At 47.6% G+C, this 10,828-nt stretch overlaps 1 long non-coding RNA gene across 1 annotated transcript; it reads right to left on the minus strand.

Annotated features, from left to right (window-relative positions):
* Positions 1 to 4,603: 4,603 nt before the first annotated feature.
* Positions 4,604 to 10,078, minus strand: LOC134548372 (uncharacterized). Its single transcript, XR_010079757.1, has 3 exons — positions 9,693 to 10,078; positions 9,301 to 9,611; positions 4,604 to 6,706 (listed from the first exon to the last, which is right to left on the minus strand). It is a non-coding gene; the product is annotated as an uncharacterized LOC134548372 (long non-coding RNA).
* Between the last annotated feature and the right edge of the window lie 750 nt (positions 10,079 to 10,828).

The raw sequence follows: 10,828 nt of genomic DNA on the forward strand, positions 1-10,828 counted from the left end.
TCTCTAAATCCATTTGAGACTGGGAAAATGCAGGGTTTGGGTTGTTTGGTTGGGTTTTTTTTCCAGCTTTGTTTAAATGAGCCAGGCCAGATTCAGGCTGATGTAAATTCCAGTGAAAGGGGCAGGAGGAGGTGATAAGGCAGCAAATCCTCCTTGCAGCCTGACTCTGACTTGTGATGAAAGGTATGTGGGGAAGTAGAGGCACCAGCCTGCCTTCTGAGGATCCCTGAGGGAGAGCCACTGCTGCCTCTACAATCCAGTTCAGCTGCTCCATACCCACAGAAGCAAACACTTCTGAATACTTCCAAATTTTTGGTTGTGCCTTGCACTAATGGGCATCATCAGCTTGGAATTAACCTCTCTCTGAATAATGCTTCTGCCTGAATGCACCTAATGGCTCGTGAGCATCTACACATACAGATGTGTATGTGTATGTACAGACAGAGAAAAAGCTGTCCTGTTTACCATCACCTCGTAGAGGCTGTCTTGGTTGAGGGAGTGTTTACCCAGCCCTGTCAGATGGGTCTCACTCCCCTTTCCCAGGGTTGGTGGTGCTGTTGCTATTGGTTCTTGTAAAAAGAAATGGCTTTGTTTCTGTCCTGCAAGGGCACCATATTACCATAACCACTGTGTTTGAGAACAGCTTGTTTCCTATGGATTTCCATCAGTAAAGCTTCTTCTCATGCTGTCTAACCCAGTGAAAGAGTTAAAGAGTGAAAGAGGAGACCCAGGCAGAAGCTGCAGGGTGTTGGGCTTGGTGTGACTGGTGGCTGGTTACCACAGCTGTCCCCCAGCAGGCAGAAATGGGATTCCCTGGAAAGTTGCTTGTCTTGGCATTTTTAATAAATTGCTGCCTAGAGGGAAAATGCACATTGTTGCTCTCCTTGAAACCATGGGGGGCTGGCTTTGAAGCTTTAGACCTGAGAGAAGACACAAAGTCTAACCCATCTAACCAAAGTCTAACCATAAAGATGAAAGGGCATCTTTAACATTTTGTTTGAGCTGCCAGCCTTGGAGTGGGTGTTGCTGTCGCCCTGAAAGTACCAAGTGCCTGAGGAACACAGGATGTGGCTCACAGGTCCTTACAGTGGTGACACTGGGATGATCATGTTATATTAAACAAGTCCCAGGAGAGCTACAGAGAACTGTGAGTGAAGTAAGGACAACTTTACACCGCAAAATGCTTCTCACCACTGGAATGCCAGAAGCAGTGGGAATCAAAGCTGGTCTGCAGCATTGACTGGATGCAGTCTAGACACACTGACTTGGCAAATGCCTGGAGTTACTCAGCTCTTCTTCCTTTCCTTGATTCAGGCTCTTGTCATATGGCCTTTGTTCACCCCACAGTTTGGTAGAAGGCTCAAGGAGTACCTGCATGTGCTGGAATCTGCAGGGATGTGGGAACACAGCAGGAAACATGGGCATTAACTGGATCCACAAGACTCTCACACTGAAATTCTGTGTCTGCAGTGAGCTGGGCTGCACTACTTTTGCATTTTGTTCTCTGCCCTGAGTTGTACAAGGCACCGCGTGTCCCTGTCTGTGCCAGCGGGCTGGTTAAGTCTCTTCTAATTATTCTAGAATGAGTATTGAACAGACAAATCCAGGCAGTGCTGCCAGCTCTGGTGATTTTGTCAGCCTTGCAATATTTGCTTTTTGTTCTCGTGGCTTTTGCTCCTAGATTCACGCAATGAAATTCCACTTTCCACAAGCAAACAAGAGGAGGGGAAGGAAAAGCACTCCAGGTGTCCAGTCCACCTGGCAGGGAAGGAAAGTCAGGACACAGGAACTCCCAGGCTGTCAGATCTGGGCTGACTGCACCACGGATATTGCAAATAATCCCTGCTCAATAAATCAGACTGACAAACGCCTGCTCCTCGCTCTCACTGCTGCACTCCACCATCCACATTATCTCATCACTCTCTTGTCTTACAATTTTCTTTCCTGCTGAGAGCTGCTTGTGGTTTCCTGCTCTTCCAAGGGAAAGCTTGCAGGGAGAGTGCTGCCTTCCCTACACAGAGCTGCTGGAGCTTGATGCAGCAGGGCCCTGAGTGAGCCTGGGGAGAGCAGCCAAGGCACAGCTCTGACCTCCCTGGCAGCTCTGGCCTGAGGAGAGCCCAGAGGAGAGACCAGGGATACCAGATCCAGGCAGAATCTTTCCTCAGCAAACGTGGGGTGTGGACAGGTTCCCCCCAGGGGTGCCCCGGTGTTGTGGGTGGGATGCACTGCTGGTGCCTCATCCTGCATGGGAACCACACTCCTCTGCTGTTTCCAGCAATGGACACCCCACCAGCCAGGGCTAAGCCCCTCAGCCACCCCTTCCAGCACAGATTTCCTGTACCACGCTCCCAAATCCCATGTCCTGGATGAGAGGCACATGGGACACAGCTTTTCTTGTGTTCTTTTGCCATCTGGCCACTGCCTGCAGCACAGGCTCTCTCTGCACGTGTGACAGCAGCCCAGATGCCCCAGATGTTTGCAAACCCTTCCCAGCACCCTCCCCTACCCTGAGCCTGGTGCACTTTCCTCCACATCCCCCAGGCTGATAAGGCTAATCCTTATCACAGCAACGCTTCAGTTTTGCTCAAAGGGAACATTAACTCTTATGGGGGCCACCTTGATCTAAAGATTTTTAAAAATATCTTTCTTAAGGAAAAAGTAGTTGGATTGTGAAGGTTGCTGTATACAAACAGATTATCTTGTTCAGAGTGTTTATTCTTGCTTTTATTATGCTCCTTCCTGTTAAAATCCACCATTGTCAGTGAGTTACAGACGTGATGCGTGTCTGGAGATGGAGAAGTCATTTTCCTGCTGCTTCTGTTGGTGAAACCCTGCTCCTTCTGTGAGCACATCAGGTATAAGAATCCCTTTCCCTTGCTCTCTCACCAACACCGAGCTCTCCTTTGCTGTGGCTCCCAGCTTCACCTGATGAAACTCAGAAATCTGAGCTCTCCTGCTTCTGTTCCACACTGGGATAACCCCATGGAAGTTGTCAGCACTGGTATCTGATGAGCAGCACACATGGAAAACGGTGTAATTTTTTTTCAGTGGTGTGACTCTCCTGATGCAATCATTACCCAAGGATTTCGTCAAAATCACCGTTGTGTTGCAAAGGTGTCAGTAAACACAGAATCTCCCTGATATTTCAGAGGTGATAAGGTTTTCCTGATACAGCACACAAATTGCCAAATGAGTATCCTCCTCATTTGCATCACTTTCACCCCAACACAACTCCACTAATTTGAGAGCTGCAGGAGGAGTGTGGCTCTCCCGGGAGGAAGCTCACCTTTGCATTCTTGAACTTGATGATCTCTGAGTTTCCAGATGCTGAGCTGTGATTGTTCAGCAAAAATGAGCTCTACACAGAGCAGCTGATGGAGCTGCACAGCAGCAGGGTCATTAACAGGCAGTGAGCAGCCAGGTCTTGTTTGCATCGTTTCAGAGACCATTTAGAGTTGGAACTGCACAAAGGAGTGACAAGATCCTTAGAGGGAAGAGTGGGTGAAACTTCATATCCTTAGGCAGTCACTAGCCTGAGGAGTAGCAGAAATTTTGGGTTCTCTCTGGTCCATCTTCTGCCCAGTGGCAGAGAGATCAGCTCAGAGGAAGGTCTGACCTTGTTCTCTTATCCTGCCCCTCTTGCAACACCATGCAAGGGACATTGGTGCTTTGCTTTTTCACTTTGTGACCGTATCACCTGTACTCATTTTCAACCCCTTGGGCCTGAGAAGAAGTTGGGATTTTCTGCTTGCAGTTAGAAATCTGTAGATCACTTTAAAGCTTTTATCCTAGAAAAATGCACTCTAGGAGCCAAAGGTTGCTGGCTCTTGTGTGAGGTTGCTTGTAGTTTATATGATGCCTGATGCAAATTGAAAAACTTTGACGTTTGAATAGGGAAACTTTTGGTCTCCACTGTAGGTTTGGCTGATAGGAAGCCCTTCTGTGCTTCAAAGCTTTCCTAAGATGTCAAACATTTTGAGTTAATTAGGGTTAGGAGCCATTTCACTGTTTGGATTTGTGACAGCAGAGAGTTAAATAAAGCTTTGCTTACAAAGTCTCTCACTTGGAAACACACACAAAGCTGTTCAGCCTTGATTCCCGAGTTTGCTTTACAGTTTTTGGGTAAACATTGTCTCTTCTCTCAGCCCCTGTGAAGGAGCTCTTGCAGGTCTTTATTTGTCTTCCTTTCACAACAGAGTTTGTCTAGGCTTGGTGGGGATTGTGCTGACTTTGCCACCAAGTCTGCAGGAAGACAAAACACTTTCTACTTGTGCACCAGCCCTTTGAGATGATTGCTAACAGAGGGCTGGGGCTTCAAACACAACAGGAGCACTGAGATGATGAGTTAAGAGTTTACAGATGGCTTCTGACAAAGCATTCAGAGCATTAAGGGAGTCTCACCACTTAGAAGTTGAAAAAAGCATTCAGCATTCTCACCTGAGCAAGGTGCCTTGGTTAGGTTTATTCTTGACATTTTCACCAGTCCTGTAAATTTTTTAAGAAAAGATCTGCAATCTTTAGGATTTTGTTAGGATGTAGAACATTCCTCCTTGGTTTTATTTTAGTAATCACTTAATGAGATGTTAAGGTCTTGTCTATGGAAAAAAAATTACAATAAACTGTTTTAATATCAGAACACCAAAACAGACAGCTTCATGCAGATTCTATGATACAGCATTAGAGTCTTTTATCAATTTCACTTATGCCTCTTGGCAATAGCTCACATTTAAAGTTAAATGTAGAAGGTCATTTTTATACTGGGCTAGGGGTACTTCCATGGGTAAGACATGATGGTGTAAATGCACCATATATGTTATAAGTAACTTCTAACATTTTGATAAGAAGACAAGGTCTTTGAGATTGCATGAGGGAGTGATTCCAGACCTAAATCTTGGCCCAAAGACAGGCTTGGGGCTTATTCCTACACATCAGGGCTCAGGCCCTCAGCTGATGCCTGAGGGTAAGCTGATGCCTCTCTATTGATTTCTGAAAAGCTAAACCAATTTCCAGCAGAGGAGAATCTGCTCCAGATTTCCCAGCTGCCCTATCAAAAATCTTCTGAGAGCATTGACTGGGGAAAGAAAAAAGACCTCAGCCTGATTTGAAAGAACATAATAGACCTTTAATTTAATTGACTTAATTTTATTGGCAGCCATTGAATGGTGAAATGAAAACAGATGATCTGGATGAACAAGAAAAGGTTAGATGGGAGTAACCCATTAGTAAATATCAAGGCATCATCCTATTGTCCTCATTTAATAAAGGAACGGGTCAGTAAGTATAATCATAAACATTTTTACATTTTTGTGAAGATTTATTTGACATCATTACTAGCAGAGAGATGGATTCTTGGAACAGCAAAAGATGAAACAGTCTAACAGATGAGAAGTTAGTTCCTTTAGCTGGCAGAGATTGGCACAGCTCTGCAGCCTGACCTATTTAATTCCACCTTTTTAGCAGCTGAGCTATTACTTTGGACTGCTGTGGGATATATGATATTTTTAAAAAGTTTTCTTTGACAAATCTCCCATGCTTACATCTTCTCTTGCTGATTTGGCATTGCTCTTGCAGGCTCCTCAGAGCCAGCAGCCCTGGAGTGGCTGGACCATGAAGCTGGACACAGGGCTCTGGAATGGGCCAGCAGAGCAGATTTCCCACAGCCCCCCAAGCCCAGCAGAGCAGGAAGGGGTGGGCTGCTCTGGAAACCTGCACAACACAGCTGAGACCTCGTCTGGAGAAGCAGCTGCTCCCCAGGCCTGCTCCACACCCTGACAGTCCTGTCCTGAATTCTGTGCAGCCAAGCTTTCAGCTGCCCAGGCTGTCTGGAAGTCCATCCAAACAGGATTTCTCAGGTTCTTATCCCTGAGATTTGGTGATAAAGTGTCCTTTGCCCTCTGAAACACCTCGCTCCAGAAGCAGAAGAAGAGTCAGGAGTAGCCAGTTCGGGTTTTCCAAGGTTGTTTATTCTTTTTTATCTCATAGTTCTCTCTGTGCTCTGCCAAGGTTCCTGCTGCAGCAGAGAACTCGTGGAGACTCCCCCCTGGTTAGGCGGTCTCAGCCCTTTTGTACCATTCCTCAACCCAACATTGTCCACAACCTATTCTCTATTTACAGTTAATTACCAATACTTATCACCTATGCTAACCATGTAATCTCCACTCTAAACCAGTCTCTTGTGACCCAGCACTGCAGAAGATGGAGGGCAAGAACAAGAAGGAAGAAGAACAGGTCCACAACCTGATTCCTCCATCTTGGCTCTTCAGCCTCCATTCTAAAAAACTCCAAATTCTACTTTTGCACCCTGTGATAAACTAACTACTACTCATTTCACACTCTTGAGACTTGTAATTCCTCCTGGTCTCTGTGCCAAGGTTTCCAACCCCCCTGCACAGGTTCCAAACCTCCTGCTCGGGTCCCAGACCCCTCCACCAGGGTCCCTGACCCTCCAGGGTGATCAGAGAGATGCCCTGGTCTCTAACAGATTGAACAGCCACACTAAAACCTCATCCAAGGGCAGGAGTGCCCTGAGGGGTAGAGCAAGTGTGATATGATGTGAAAGAGAGAAAATTGCAATTACATGCAGGGAAACCAGACTTGACTCCTCACTCAGTTCCTTATAATTCATTAGTGGTGGGTGCCCCTTGTGTGGGAGTTTTAACAGAACATTGTCCAGACCAACTTTGAAGAAACTTTTCTGCATTACTGCCTGCAAATAGATAATAATAAAAAAATAATAAGTATTTAATATATTTAAATAAATAAATTTTTTAAAATAAATAATTAAACAAACCCTATAAATAAATAAATTTAAAAATGATGAAAAGCTTAGATTTTTCCCTTCATTTTAGATGGAGTTGGTTAGAAATGCAATACTCCAGGAGTGCAGACTTCCTGCAAAGATGGAACTGGGTTACCCAACCTGGGGCTCCCACTGAGGATCACCAGCCTCACTTTCCATCCCTGGCAGCTGCCCAAGGGCTGCCCCACTCCCCTTGCTTGGAGAGACATCCAAATTCTCTATGAGCACCCTGGGCACCCAGGAAATCTCCAAAACCTTACACCACCTCCCCTTGCATCAATTGCCTCAGTCCCACCCCATGGTGGATGCTGCTCTTGTCCCTGTGCCACAGGGAATGCTTAGGCTGTCCTGATTTCTGCCTTGATTTTCTTCTGCCCTCTTTCCCCAGCTCCACTAAAGTGGCCAGACCTGGCTCTGTGCTGCATCTCAGCCAAACCTGAGTGGCAAAAAGGCAGAGCCACCAATGGCAAAGGACATGGCAGCCCAGTGACACCATACAGGCACTCCATGGAGCTGGTCACACAGCAGTAACTTCCTTTTGCAGTGCTCCTGTCCTTTCTCCCAGTGTCTTTCCCTTGGGAAAGCTCACAAAAATCAGTGTTCCTCCTTTGGTGCCGTGACCAGCAGTGAGGAGAGCGGATGAATGGCTCTGGTTTTGGGGAGGGACACTGGCAGCTTCTCTTGTCCCAGAGCAGCAGTGAGTTACAGGCCTATCCTCTCCTCCTGGGGGAAACACTGCTGAGGGCAGAGGGGCAGAGTCTCTAATACTGCATTCCCACAGCCCAAACCACTGCAGGACACACCTGCTGCTGAGAGACCAGGTGCCAGAACAAGCCAATTTCACCTGAAAATCCAAACACTTTCTCTAGACATAACCCAAATCCAGCCTCTTAGCCTCTTCCCCTAAAGAAACCCCCAAATACAACCAGCCCCATTCTAAATATTTTAGTTTTCTTCACTTTTCAACAACAACAAAAACAAAACAAACAAAAAAAGAGGTGAAAAAAATTAAGGTCTTCCTGGCAAACCAATTCTTGGTGAAATTTTTTGGTCTGGTCCAGAACAGAACATCTTGCAGGGGATCTCCCTGTTGGAATTCCAGCACCAGCACCAGCCTGTGACTCAGAATCAGGACTCCTTTGCTTGGCTCCCAGGGCTCTTGAAATCTTTCTCAGCACCACAGACTGTGCCTGGCGTGGGGTGGGCTCCACAGAGGGAGGGCTGTTCCCTGCACTGCGCCCTGCTACAGAGGAAAAGCAGCTTGTATCTAAACACATTTTGCCTGGCAGGCATTTCAAAGGCTTCTCCTCTGATTCAGGGCTGCAGGCACTGCCTACATTTCCTACTTCACAGAAACTGGCAGGTTGAACTGTGCAAAATTCCTTAATCCTGTTTATCTGCTGTCTCCTTCCAAAGAAGTACAAATACCCCTGTGGCCTCTCTGAGCTTTCCTCTGCTTCATTACCAGAGTTACATTTGCCCATTTGAAGGCCAAACACAGGCAGGATGAGAGCCACAGCCCCTCAGCACATCAGAATTTGGGATTTCAGTGTGCAGTAAGGCAGACAAGTGCAAAGGTACTGTGCCCATTTAGCCTTTTCTGGACTAATGAAGTCCACAGTGTCCAGAGCTGATGCTGAGCACATAAAAATTATCCATTCTGAGCTACAAGCTCAAAACTATGACCTTAAGAGTGGAGCAGTGGAGGTCACACTCATCCTTGCCTGTTCCTCCTGCCCTGCAGTCCTGATGGGGCAGGAGGAGAGTGGATTGAAGATGCAGACAGGGGATGGGAATTGAAGATGCCAGGGTTGCCTGTCTTCTGGGCCAAAATATTGATCTCAGTGCTCTGACCCACTCGATGCAGGGATGCTGTTCTGTGCAGCTGAACTTTATATCCTCGAGGGCAAGGAGAAAATAAATCAGATCTGTCCTTAACTTTGCACAGGGAAAATCCCTTCTTTGCTTGCCAGGGAGGAGCAGTGGTCTGGTCCTCAGGGGTTCTGCTGGGCTGGGTGTCCATGGGGGATGGAGAGTGACCTGGGGAGCTGAGCGGGGCCCGAGGTGGGGATGGTGACAAATGGGTCTGTTTGCAAATGTGGGAAGTGAGGCTCTGCTGGAGTGGAGGAAGAAGAAATGCTCAGGTGAGGTGTAAAGCCCCAGTCAACCACCTTGATGAGCCTGTTAAAGTGGCTTAACAGTGGTTCATGTACTCTGAGTTGGATGCACAGGAGAAATACCAATGAGATATTCTCAAGGGGTCAAAACAACACAAAAGATTTTACTGACAAAATTCAGAAATCAGCGGAAGTTTGGCAAAAGGTTTGGTACAACACTCAACCAACTTAAACACTTCTCACAGCATTACCTTGGCGCATTCAGCTTAGCAAACTTTAAGCCTGTTTAATGTTGAGTTACTCAAAACATTCCAAGAAGAAGAAATTAGAAGAAGATGGAGAAAGAGAGACAGATAATATATGGAAAAGCACACATATAGCTACCAGTTCCTGGGTTCCAGCGATGATGGAGGAGAGGCAGGGTCTAGACCTACATGATGGCCTCGTGTTCAGCCTTAAATGAGCCTGCATGAGCCTGCATGAGTCCTTCTCCCAGGTGGGACTTCTGGTCCCTTTGCCACTCAGGAGCTGGGTCAGGGGCTCCAGGAGTGGAGCATCGCCTCTGCTGTGCCCGTGACTGGCACTGCTGCAGGGCTGGGACACAGGCTCCAGCAGGGTGGGGTGTGAGGAGCGGGGCACTGCCCCACCCCACACACCTGCATCCCAAAACGTCTCGAAGCATCCATCTTTCCACCCTGTGACACAAGGGCAGCATGAAGGAGGGGAGGAGGAGAGAGGAATGGCCCAAGCCCTGTGGCACAGGGAGCAGTGCTCACCTCCTTGGCTGGGACCGGGGTGACGGGCGTGCGCCGGCTGCTGTGGGAGGAGGCGTGTGACAGCCCTCGGCGTGCTCGTGTCTCACCCCTCCTGGTGTGTGCAGCTATCCCTCACTCCACCAGCTCCACGGTGGGGGTCCAGTGATGAACCTGAAGGTCTGGATGCTGCTGCTGAGTGGCTCAGGGAGGCTGCAGAGCAGTCCTGGAGCAGGGCTGGTGGCACACGCGTGTCCAGCTGGTGTTGGTGCCGAAATGTTGGCTTTGCAAAGTTTGTGTGCATGTATTGACTGAGCCGGGATCGTGCCTGGATATGATTCACCTTCCTTCCCCTTCAAGGGAGGTACATTTGGGGACCTATGACCAGGTTGGCAGCAGCTCTGTGACACACTGACTGTCTCTTGTAGGGCTGAGGAGGGAGGTCACCTCGAGCTCATTTCTAGAGTCAGCCTCTTTCGGTTATTTACGACACAATTTTGCGTAACGAGGGTTGCTCGTGAGCCCGTTCTCTAGGATGGCAAACTGAAGGACCATATGTCATGGTTTGGACTGCCAACACATCAACATTGCAATCATTTGCAGACTGTTTTATGTTTCTTTGATTCGGGAATCTGTGTAATTAGCTCCTCAGAACAGCCGGGTAGAGGAAACGCGGTCTGTTATTTAGGCAGAATTAACATCCTTGTTCTCTGCATTGTGATCCTTCGTTTCCTAGTGCTGCTGCCAGAGCAGTGGAGAGATCAGTGCTGAGACATTCGTTCTCTGAGCCTGCCTTCATTGCAAAACTATTTCTGCTCCTTTTCTAGGCTATCCCGATGACCTACAACTGGCACAAGATGTGCTGGTGCTGTAATTAGTAAATACCTTCTGCAAGTGGCAGCAAAAGATTTATAGCTACCATTGGAGGCTTTGCTTTCAGCAAAAGGAGAAGCACCAAAGAGTTTGCTGCTGTTTACTGCATTTATCTGCAGACTCCCAGCAGGGCCCAGCCAGCATTTTGTGCTGCAGGCCTGGTAAATAAATCTTTACTGACCTGTTGTGGCAGAAGCCACATATGAATGTGCTGGTGGGGCAAGAGTTATGTTATTTTAGTAGGTTAACAAACCCATACAGGCTTCTGCACTGTAAGCATTTGGCCT

The sequence above is a fragment of the Prinia subflava genome, chromosome 3 (assembly GCF_021018805.1).
Source record: "Prinia subflava isolate CZ2003 ecotype Zambia chromosome 3, Cam_Psub_1.2, whole genome shotgun sequence".
In the NCBI taxonomy this organism is placed as follows: domain Eukaryota; kingdom Metazoa; phylum Chordata; class Aves; order Passeriformes; family Cisticolidae; genus Prinia; species Prinia subflava.